This window comes from Mastomys coucha, unplaced genomic scaffold (genome assembly GCF_008632895.1).
Source record: "Mastomys coucha isolate ucsf_1 unplaced genomic scaffold, UCSF_Mcou_1 pScaffold22, whole genome shotgun sequence".
NCBI classification, from domain to species: domain Eukaryota; kingdom Metazoa; phylum Chordata; class Mammalia; order Rodentia; family Muridae; genus Mastomys; species Mastomys coucha.
In genome coordinates this window covers 185,982,956-185,994,472 of record NW_022196905.1, presented here as the reverse complement: position 1 = coordinate 185,994,472, position 11,517 = coordinate 185,982,956, and the positions used below count along the sequence as shown (strand labels likewise).

The 11,517-nt window shown below is 42.8% G+C and overlaps 1 protein-coding gene and 1 non-coding gene across 3 annotated transcripts in view; one reads left to right on the top strand and one right to left on the bottom strand.

The window, feature by feature from the left end:
- Window positions 1-11,517, bottom strand: part of Sorbs2 (sorbin and SH3 domain containing 2) — a 328,789-nt gene that overhangs the window by 244,380 nt on the left and 72,892 nt on the right. Inside the window, exon 2 of one of the 2 annotated variants that reach the window (XM_031339657.1) lies at window positions 3,226-3,342. The exons of the other annotated variant lie outside the window; for it this stretch is intronic. The gene's annotated coding sequence lies outside the window, so the exon portion shown is untranslated. The remainder of the gene's footprint in view (window positions 1-3,225; window positions 3,343-11,517) is intronic. 2 annotated transcript variants of the gene reach the window in all.
- Window positions 9,370-9,501, top strand: LOC116071783. The gene has a single exon (XR_004111148.1). It is a non-coding gene; the product is annotated as a small nucleolar RNA SNORA17 (small nucleolar RNA).

Below are 11,517 nucleotides of genomic sequence, written 5' to 3'. Positions count from 1 at the left end.
TCAGAGCTCCCAGGGTCTCAACCACCAACCAAGGACTGCACATGGTGGGTCTGATTGTTCTGGCAGAACCTGTATAGTAGAGGATTGCAAATTCAATCATCAATATGAGAAGAGGACCTCGGTCCTGTGAAGGTTCTGTGCCCCAGTGTAGGGGAATGCCAGGGCCAATAAGTGGGAGAGGGTAGGGTGGCAGGCATGGGGAGCGGGTAGGCAACAGGGGTTTGTTTTTGTTGTTTTTTTGTTTGTTTCTTTGTTTGTTTTTTGGAGGGGAAACTGGGAAAGGAGAAATTTACATGTAAATAAAGAAAATATCTAATAAAAAGAAAAACAAAAAAGAAATAGTCCTTCCACCAGACTCTACATTTTTCTCACGCTCTCAAATCCACAGGTAAAATTTTTGTAATCTTGGCAAAATTAATAATTAATTCTTAATTAAGTTAGTTAAGTAATTAAGATATTTTCTTAAAAGTCAGCAGTCACTGATAAGTGGATATTAGCCCAGAAGCTTGAAACTCAAGAAGACATGAAACATGAAACTCAAGAAGAAGGAAGACCAAAGTGTGGATAGTTCGGTCCTTCTTAGAAGGGGGAACAAAATACCCATGGGAGGAGTTGCAGAGACAAAGTATGGAGCAGAGACTGAAGGAAGGACAATCCAGAGACTGCTCCACATGGGAATCCTTCCTATATTCAATCACCAAACCCAGACACTATTGTGGATGCCAGCAAGTGCTGGCTGACAGGAGCCTGATATAGCTGTCTCCTGAGAGGTTCTGACAGTGTCTGTCTAATACAGAAGTAGAGGCTCACAGCCATCCATTGGATTGAGCACAGGGTTCCTAATGAAGGAGCTAGAGAAAGGAACCAAGGAGCTGAATGGTTTGCAGCCCCTTAGGACAAACAACAATATGAACTTACTAGTATCCTCAGAGCTCCCAGGGACTAACCCACCAACCAAAGAGTACACATGGTGGAATTCATGGCTCCCGCTGCATATGTATCAGAGGATGGCCTAGCCAGTCATCAATGGGAGGAAAGGCCCTTGGCCCTGTGAAGGTTCTATGCCCCAGTGCAGGGGAATGCCAGGGCCAGTGAGTGGGAGAGGGTGGGTGGTGAGGAAGAGGAGGGGAGAGGGAACAGGGTTTTTTTTTCAGAAGAGAAACCCGGGAAAGGGGATATCATTAGAAATGTAAATAAAAAAATATTTAATAAAAAAAAGAAAAATAGAAAATAATCATGAAAAAAAGAAAAAAGAAAGAAAAAAAAAGAATTTTTCTTAACTTTGGGGACTACCACTATTGCCCCCATCCCATGACCCAGCACTACCATTTAAAACATTCTTGGATATGCACACCTTCACATTTCCCATTGCGACCCTTTCCCCATTTTCCCCTTTCTGTGTTGATAATAAAGATCCTGTGGTAAAATCAAGTACTTAATGCTTATTGGGAAGCATGGATTTCCATTTGACATATTTCCTCCCCTCGGGGTCCAAGAATTGCATTTTAGCCAGGGTCACCATGAAAATTGGTAGGTCGTAGGCCATAGTGTACCATGAAGGGAGACCCAGTGAAAGGACTGTAAAAAGCCCAGGCCACCATGATGAGTAAGATAAAAACACGCCATAAACAGAAAGGTAGGCAATTCTACCTAAAGCATTAACTAGCTTCATAGCGAGTGCTGGTGAAATAGCCATGAAAGCAAAGGTTTTCCTGTTCTTTTCTTGAGACACAGTCATGTACATCTTACCATGAAAGCCACAGGAGGCTGGAGGCTTCAAGAGGAGTCTACATAGTTCTAGCCCTTTCTAAGTGATACTTGGAAGGAATTATTAGTTCTGGAAATTTAATCCTTTTCTAATTGATGAGATGAGTCTATTTATACCTGATAATGAATTCATAGAGTTTTGGTGAACCCAAAAGACTAATGGCGATAAGCATGAGAAAATAGGACAGTGAATTGCAATTAAAACATCAAATCAGCTTATCTTTATAATCTGCATGGAGGTTTCTCCCAAGATTTTAAAAACACATAGCAGTGGCTGTACTAGGATTTTCAGAAGGACCATAAAAATAGAACTCACTCGTTAATGGGCTCTTGGTTTTTGCTATTCATATAGCTGGAAAGCAAACAACTTCAGTGGCCATTTTATCCCAAGAGATAAGATTCAGATGTCTGCACATCATTCCTCATTCTTCCAAGGGTTTGTTCTACAACTACCCTGCTTGAAACTCTCTCTCTCTTTTTCCCGCACACTCTACGTGCCCTAAATAGGCCAATCTCCTACAACTCTGGATTTGTTGAATACTTCTGCCTAAACTGATTATGCTTCCTTGCCTGGGATCCCTGGTTTCCCCTCTGTGGGGTGACTGCATGGCCACTTTATTCTAAAAGCCTCTTCAGATTGACTAGTTTTATGGACACTGACTGTTTGGATCTTCCCATATGCCACACACACACACACACACACACACACACACACACATATCCTACATGGGTTTTTTTAACCTGTCAATCATCTCTGATAGATAGAGTAGATGTTGTCCGCCATTTTTTAAATCCCCTTTGTCTTGCTAGTACCTGAGAAATGGATAACCCATAAAGGATAGGGATAAATGGAACCACAAGAATCGGGGGGAAGGGACTAGAAGTGAAAAGAAACATGGCGATTCAACAAAACCTAAGGTGCTGTTGGCTGTTATTTCCAAGAACAGGTGCTCACAGATAATGAGCCAGTAAAGAAGCAGAAAGATGCAGAAAGATGACAGAGAGGGAAAAGGACATCTAGTTAGTAAAAATTTAATCATATGCTAAGGAACCTTTCATAATTTATTACCTTTTTTCCCCCCTTTGGAAGTTGCTTGAAGGTCCACCATAAATAAAAGGTCAATGGTGATTTTTAAAAGCATTATCAAATTCTGGGAAACTTTCCACTGACTGTGAAATAGGATCACAGAGAAAAATACTGAGCCGATGAAGAGAAAGAAGGGGAAGAAAATTGGCTCATGAATAAGGAAACAGCTGTTGAATGTGTGAGATCCATCCAGACTGTACCAGGCATTGGATGGGGGAGTCTGAGAATGTTTTTCCTCTTGGTATTTCCAGAGCAAGAGAAAATAGTAAACAAACTAGGTATCAATAATTGCAGCTAAGAGGAAAGTCAGAAACAATAGAGTGTACTGGAGGGTAACTAACAGAGGCTGAGCTATTGTGGTAATGGTTTACCTGGTTAGATGAGGCCTCCCAAGGATACAGCATTAATTCCAAGGTCCCACTGAGTGGAGGAGCCCCGAGGTTATGTTGGAGGAGAATCTTTAGAGCAGGTGGGATGTGCTGGAGTTCCTGAGATCAGAGAGAGTTAGTGTATCAGTGAGACCCAGAAGAGGTGCATGTGAGACACAGAACAGGAATCGTGCCTATAATGAGCATGGAGAAGCAGAGCAAAGGCAGCCAGGCAATGATGTAGAGGTCAAACACTAGAAACTGAATTTCCCTCTTGGAGTGAAAACAGATCTGATTTATCCTCGATACAGAATGCTTTGCCCACTGTGTGGCAGATCCTTGATCACAGGGCGGTGATCTGAAGCAGGGAGTGAGGGCTGTAGCCTGAAAGAGGGATGGTGGTGGCATGAGTCAGATCCTGGCAGTGGAGAAGGGAGAATTGAAATGACCGTGATTATTTGGCTACAGAGTGTGGTAAGGAACATAATTTCCATAAATGTAAAAATTGAGCAGAAAATTGTGGATATACAAGGAATGGGGCTAGAGAAATGTTCGGTGCAATGGCAACATGGAGGTGAGTGGGAACTGCGTGGGGACCACAAACGAGGCCAGAAGAGGCCAGATGGTGCAAAGTGGGGTTACACAGAGCCTTCATCATCAACCACTGCGAGGTCATTGAGGTTATAGGCGTAATAGTGACATCATGAATGTCAGTTTGCATATCTTTCACTACAGTACAAAGCATTCACTGTGAAGTGAGACCTCAGCTCACTGCCATGGCAGCAGAACTTCCCAAGGGGGCCTCCTGGGAAGGAGCATACACAGAGCACATATAGATGCCCCATATGACTGCAGTAACAGCTAACCTTCCACATGAACGTCTGTGTGCAGTCCTCTCTTACTTACTGAATCCTTAGCTATTGGATGCAGCATGGAGATATCTACATCCATAACCCTCATCCACAATGTGCAAGAAACACTTCTTATTTCTCAGATGGCTTTGAGAAAATCTTTTTCACCCTGGGAAGGTCTAGGGAAGTTATCTCTTCTTCCTTACCTTCTGTCACCCTCAGACCTTACTCTTGTTTTCCCTGACAAGGCACTATAGTAAAAAGTATGCAAAGTTAAATGCATGATGTTACTTTTAAAGATAAAACCTCATGCATACCAGGCAAGCAGTGGAGTGAGGCAGAATGGTCAAAAGCTCTCCTGTGGATTAATGGATCTTATTCTGCAATAATCCATGATTAGAATAAATGACCAATTCTCTCATACGACATCTGTGTTTACACATTAGAGGCATTACACATTTTTTTTCTTTAAAAAGAGCACCAGGCGAGGCTAGCAATGGTGAGATATTCCTCTTTAAACACTGCGTATAATCTGAATAACAATATGCCTTGATGGAAAGCGCCCATACTCACCAGCAATCTGCCCAATACAGTGGTTGAAAAACAGAGATAAAAATACTGTACAGTCCTAGGAGGTTATGTTAATTAAGTTGAGGAGAGAGATAAGAGCTCAAACAATTGCAGTAAGATACAAAGTCTCTGTATTATTATTTCCTGATGGGATTCTCCATTATCTGGAACCCACCGCAATGGCAGCTAATGCATGTGTACAAGTCCACATGCAAAATATGTTATTTTCTTTTCCATTTGGACAGAGGTTTGTTTTTTTTCTTAATAGAGGGTTTATTTATTTATTTTTGAAGAGGATAGGGGTTAGATTCACAAACACTAGTATGGCCAAATAAGACTACATTCTCATTTTCAGCCTTCATATTATACTAGGGTCCAAAACTTAGTTATCGTTCTTGCTTAGACTTGAATCCTTAGTTAATTTAAATAGTACATTTTGTAGAATTTAGTCAGAATTCAGCCCAGAAAATGCAGTCTCTGAGAGACAAAGATCAGTTGTTAATTTTCACATTTATTAGCCTATCACATGTTACTGTGAATTGAATGTCAAGACCTCCTCAGCACAGGTTTTTAATTTTCCCCGTTTTAGTGGGATTGTTTCATTTAGCTAGGCTCTGTTCAACAAAATGTAGTTTAGCTAGCAGTGACGCAAGCTTAAAGAGTCGATAAAGGTTTCTCCAGGAGGACAGATTAGCACTGACAATGTCCCGAACAGCCACCAGCTGTACATGTTTTCCATCTTCCTCATTTTTGCTCCGTGAGATAAGGCGAGGTATGCAATGGGAGACTCCTGTGTTATAGTTAATTTTAACCCCCATATCAATAAACAGAGGCCTTCTCAAGTTATAAAAAGTGTGCCATTATTGTTATCAACCGGAGAGAATGAGGTCATTGTTCTCATAATGGTAGAAAAAAAAAACTGGCACAGAAGGGAATGGAGAAAGAACACCTCAGGCTGGAGAAAAATCTCCTGCACCCAACGAGACACTTTTTGATATAAGCAAGACCACGTCCAGTGTGGAATTTTCTCCTCAACTCAGCATTAGAGCCAAAGAAAGAGACTTACAGCTGTACCTCAGAAACTTAGTTTGTTACTTGCTTGGCAATACCTGATTTGTGACTTCTAAAAATCGTAAAATTTAGGACAGACATCCATCCAATTTTGTTATCACACTTAAAGACTTAAAATTATCAGCTCACTCCTGGATTAGCTATATCAATAAAGTTTTAAGGGCTTGGGAATCAGAAACAGATATATAAATTAAAGATTTACTGAAAGAAAATTACTTGGTACGAGTAAACGAAGTATATCATAGGACCAGGGTGGTACATGAGGAGCCTGGGATGAAGAACTTCATAGGAGCTGATATTCCTTGGCAGTAGATAAGATGTTCGCCTTGCATTGCCCAGCCTACCTTGCAAACTTCCTGCCTCCCCCAATGGAAACTTGGGTTAGATATTACCTGGGGGATCTTTGGGTTCTGCATTTTTCTGTCTTTGATGTGGTTGCCAAGATGGGATAATTTAAAATTCCTTTTATATTTCAAAGAGCATATTTCACATACGTTTAATTATCAACTCCAAACTCATGTGACTGAAACCCAAGAGAGACAGTGATAATAATAACACACGGTCCATTCCTCTGCAGAAGGACAGGAGGGGAATAAATCCCACTGGAGTCCTGAATTCATGCTGCTGTGGTCATCCTTTCATAAGGCTCTAGCATCCCTACACTCAGCAAGTGAACTCTATGGTACTGAAATTAACCTTTGTCTATGTGTTACAGTCTCCTATACAAAGCCTGGATGAAAACTTATCAGATTACCTATTTTTTATTTTTTCTCTCTCTCCAAATCCAGTAAAGAAAATAACAGAAATCAACAGAAGCCTTAGAAGAGTTGAGATCTATTGTTCCTAAACTATGGTCTGCAGAAGGCATTTTAAATGCATGCATACCATGGGATGACCCCAGACATCTTCCACATCACAGCTTAGCTTTAAAGAGTTTCCTTCTATGTCAAGAGCTTCGTGTTTCTCTCTTTCCGATGTGACCTTTGGTTCTAGTCTCCAAGAGCCCCAGTTAAATGTGACACCAAAAAGTTCTGAATTGTGGTCCCTTTTTTGGGGGGGTGTCATATAATGTATAAATTCAACTTTCTTTTTTTTCTTTGGGGGTAGGCATGGTGGTAGTGGTGAGTTGGGGGTCACCCTCAGCCCTTCTGTATTACTGAGCTATAGCCCCGGCCTCTCCAGCTCTTTCCTAGCTGATGTCATTTTTCATTTCTTTCATGCCGTGATTATTATTTCAGTGATTAACAGGTTTGTCTCTAAGGCACAAACTGTCCAGAGACAGTTTCAAGTTACATGACCTAATTGGGCCCTTAGCCATGCACATTCCTGAACTCTCACCCAGGAAGAGTTGGTCATGATCTGTACAAATGGCCAAAGGACAGCCCGAAAGGTCTGGAAAGCCTTAAATAGGTTGTCATCTCTGAGAGAGGTTTTACTGGTTCTTGCCACATACACTCACACCCCATTTTATAATCACTGAGCTGGGTTTTAGAGTTAAGGGATGGAGTTGTACTACCATCCAGTTGGCAATTTGAGATATTGGTAACCATTTCCAGAGAGTGGCTGAGGGGAATTGATATTGGGTGAACAACAGTCTGGACACTAACAGGCCAGTGTCCCCAGTTTGCAGCAAACAAACCACAGTCATGCTTAGTAGGAAACCAACAAAGAGAACTTTCCCAAGATTGGATTTCATTTCCCTTCTAACTCAATTACATGAAAATTACTAATTGTTCCCAACAAACTTAATTAAAATAAATTACTTTGCCTCTGCAATGGGTTTGGCTTAAATGGAACTGCCCATTGATGAAAAACAATTAGCCGTTTATACACAGATATCACATGCACATAGTTTGACTTTAAAAGAACTCTGACTCAATTCAAGGTTTCTATTTTCTTTCCTTTTTCTTGTTTCATCATGTATACTAGACACAGCAACAGATCCAATTAGCTTCTGTGGCTTCTCTGTTTCAATTCACTTTAGTGCATTTCATTTAATCGATAGAAAACATTATTTGTAGTAGGAAGAATCAATGTTGTTCTCACTTTGTATTTTCTATTCTTGAAGAACTCTGTTCACAACTATGTGGTGCATTATATTTGCTGGCAAATGTATTTGTTTCCTATCTTGCCAGTGAGCTAGACACCCCCATATGAGACATAGATTCTTGCTACCTAAGGATTTATCTTATTAGTATGTGTATGACATATGGACTTGCTAAATGAATGTTCATTTGTTAATCTGTACAGGTACATTCAGGAATGGTTTACTGAAAGAGTTGCCATTATGGAAACAATGAAGCCAGGACTCTGGATCTTGAGATGGTAGCATCAGCAGCTTTCTAACAAGGGAAAATCTTATTCAGGTGTTCAACGTGCAATAGAACTCTATGGGTCTGTTCTCAAGGTAAAGCTAGTCTTTCTTCTAAATCACCTTTGACTAACCTAAATTCTAAGTTATGTTAAGAGACCTAAAAAATGTAGCAGGGACCCAGTGGATATTATATCACTACTGTAAGATTTGTGTGTAATCTTTCATTTCCTTTATAAACAATATAGGGTAGAAGACATGTTTACATCTCTCTTTTGTTTGTCAACTTAAGTTTGACTCAGATCTTCAGGTTGGTGGGAATGGTAGCCTCCGTTACCATTTTCCTTCATTGAGAACATTCCTGTTGTGCAAGGACTCTAGCATATTTCTAGGCCCCAAAGTTCTGAAGGATCCCCAGTCACTGGCACAAACCATTTCTGTTTGTCTTCAGGTATAGAGACTTGTTGCTACACTTGGGTCTGGAAGTCTCCAATGAGGCTGGGGTATTTAGATATTGAGGGAACGTCTTCCATAGGGATCTTATATGGCCAATTCTCAGAAGTCATACCAACTCTACAATGCACTTATAGGATATAGGCCTTCTGCCTTCTCTGGGTCTTAGTTTTGGGAAATCACTTCCCTAAGGCCTCCAAAGGTCAAATCCTTTGTTCCTCTTTTTCAGAACACTTGCCTAATCTTAATTACCTCTAGCCTTTTGCTATAGTTTGGATCTGGAATGATCCCAAGGTTCATTTGTTGAAATAGTGTTCCATAGAATAGATTTTTGAGATGCGGTAGAATCTTTACAAGGTGGAACCAAGAAGGAGGAAGATAACCCAGTAGGGTTGTGCCCTTGAAGGGACATTGGTCTCTGGTTCTTCCTCTTTCTCTCTTTGCTTACCTGCTGCCAAGAGATTAAATTATTCAAACAAACCCTCCCACTAGGATGTATTTCCTCACTACAGGTCTAAAACAATGTAGTCAATAAACCATGCACTGAAATCCCTAAAACTCCAAACTAAATTAATTTTTTTTCTTAGTTTGATTGTTCAGATATTTTTAGTAGTAACAGAAAACTGACCAACACATACCACCCTAAAGGACAGAAAGCACCGCTTACTTTTACCCGGGAGGAGAAACAGAAGAATAGCAAAGTAAAAAGTAAAAGCTTCTATTTCTACCAGGCAATGTTTACCCACTAGTGTTTCAGGTAAGGAGGATTGGTGCTCTGTTGAGGAACAGGGACAGAGAAAAAGAGATTATACAGACAAATTAGCATTTAAACAAAGTATGCCATCGCTAACAAAGGCATTTTGTTTTACTTTAAAAAAAAAATAGTGTGTGCCTGCCCCTAGAGGCATTGCAGTTGTGGTTGCTTTGTTACATGTGTGTCAGTAGGTGGCAGAGAGGAGAGAGGCTGTATCTATTCTCAGTGTCCTGACCTGTGAACAACTGAATGATTAGTAACCTAATGTAAGTGAGCCTGAGATGACCACCAGGCCAGTACCAGGGGACCTCTGGGCAGGGAGCTAGCCTGAGATGACCACCTGGCACATTGTAGCACAGCCTGGCTAGGCTCGCAGGGTGAGAAATGAGCTGGAGACTAGAAGAACATAGCCTAGGAACATCACCCTAGGCAGGAGTAAGCCTGAGACAGATAACCCTCCTATGGGGCCACAGGGGTAGGCCCGGGCAAGGAGTGACCTGAGACAACCTCCAGTCTGGTGACATGGGACCCTGACATGGGGATCGGACCACGTCTGAGATGACCCCGCCTGGAGCCATACTTCACAAGTAGGGGCATAGCACTCCCGAGACAACTCCTGAGATGAATCCAGATACTCAGAGACCCTGAACACCACTAAAAGGAACAAGTCAGCGGTGGAAAAATGGAAGAAAAATAAACAGACAGAAGGATGGGCACAATGAAAAGAGGCAAAACTAAAGACTCAAGGGTAGTGAGGAACAGTCTGATGTGAGCAGCTGGTGATGCTAACTGGGATCATGGTGGGGTCCTGGCCTGTGCTGCCACCAGGGGACATATTCAGGTCATGGTCCTGCAGTAGCAGGGTTCAGTTACTACCAAAGGCCAGGTGGACATCCCTGGTCTGGGCTTCCACCTAAGGACATGTTGATGTCTGAGGGCTGTGCAGAACTGGCTCTAGCTCACACCTGAGCATCAGGGGAGGTCTGTCCCTGGGGACATGCCAGCAGGCGAGCTGTTCCTACCCCTAGGCAGCTTTAGTGCTTCAGAGAGCTGGTCCTGCCACTTGTCTGTCTCCCTTACAGTAGCATAGTCAAGGGAGAGATACCCTCCTCTCTTCTTGCCTCTTACCACCCGCAGCAGGCAGGAGAATTGGCCCTGGGTCATGAGAACAGGAGAGCTGTCCCTGCCCTTCACCAGCTGCACCAATCAAGAGAACAAGCCCTGTTCATTGCCTGGGCAGTACAGTAGAGCTGACTTGGGAAATGGGGCACTGGCAAGCCTGTGTGAGTGTGGAAGAGTTGTTCCCATCAATTGTCTGCTGTGTGGTGACATGAGTGAGGGGTGAGATCTGGTCCTGAACCTTGCCTAGGCAGCACAGTATAGTTGGCCTTTGTGGGGTTTGTAGGTGAGCCAGCTCCAAGGCTATGAGCACAGGAGAGCTGGCCTGGCCTCCTGTCTGCCCTGCAGAGGCATGGGATGAGGGAGAGATGCACTCCTCCCCTTCCTCATCCCTCTCTACTTATGACAGGAGGGAGAGCTGACTCAGAGGTCATGAGAGTGGAAGAACTGGCCCTGTCCCTTACTAGTTGAAACACCTTGGAGAGAGGACCCTGCACTTGACTTGGGCAGCAGGGGAGAGCTGGTGCTGATTGTACAAGGGGGTTGGGTTACTAGTGAGCCTGCCCCAAGGACAAGAGATTGGGAGAGCCAGCTCAGTCCCTCCCCTCCTGCAGCACTCTGGAGGGTGTGCCTTGCACCTCAACTGGATAGCACAGTAGAGCTGGCCCTGATGGTGTGGGTGTGGATGAGCCAGCTCTGAGGGCATGAGAATTGAAGAGCTGGCTCTGCACCATGCTGGTTGTGGCATTGGATGAGACAGCGGGTCAGGGCAGGAGAATTCGTCCCAGTGGTGTAGATGCAGAAAGCTCAGACTCAGATATCTCTCAGGCCTAGATCCAGGGCTTTGAATTGACCCACCCCCAACATCTATTCCATCAATGAGTGCTGGAGTGCATGAAGGAGCATGTCTTACAGATCCAAAACTACAAGATCTCCATGAGACAGGGCAACAACAGGATATCTGAGAGGAGTCCCAGTGAGATTCCTGTACTAATAGAGTAGCAGAAGCCAGAGGCCTCATACTAGACCAGTGAGTCACTACAATGAACATTTGCAAGCAAAGAAGTGTGGACAAAAGGGTGTACTGTGGGACACATTGTGACATACTACAGCATCTACAACAGGATTCTCTCTCTCTCTCTCTCTCTCTCTCTCTCTCTCTCTCT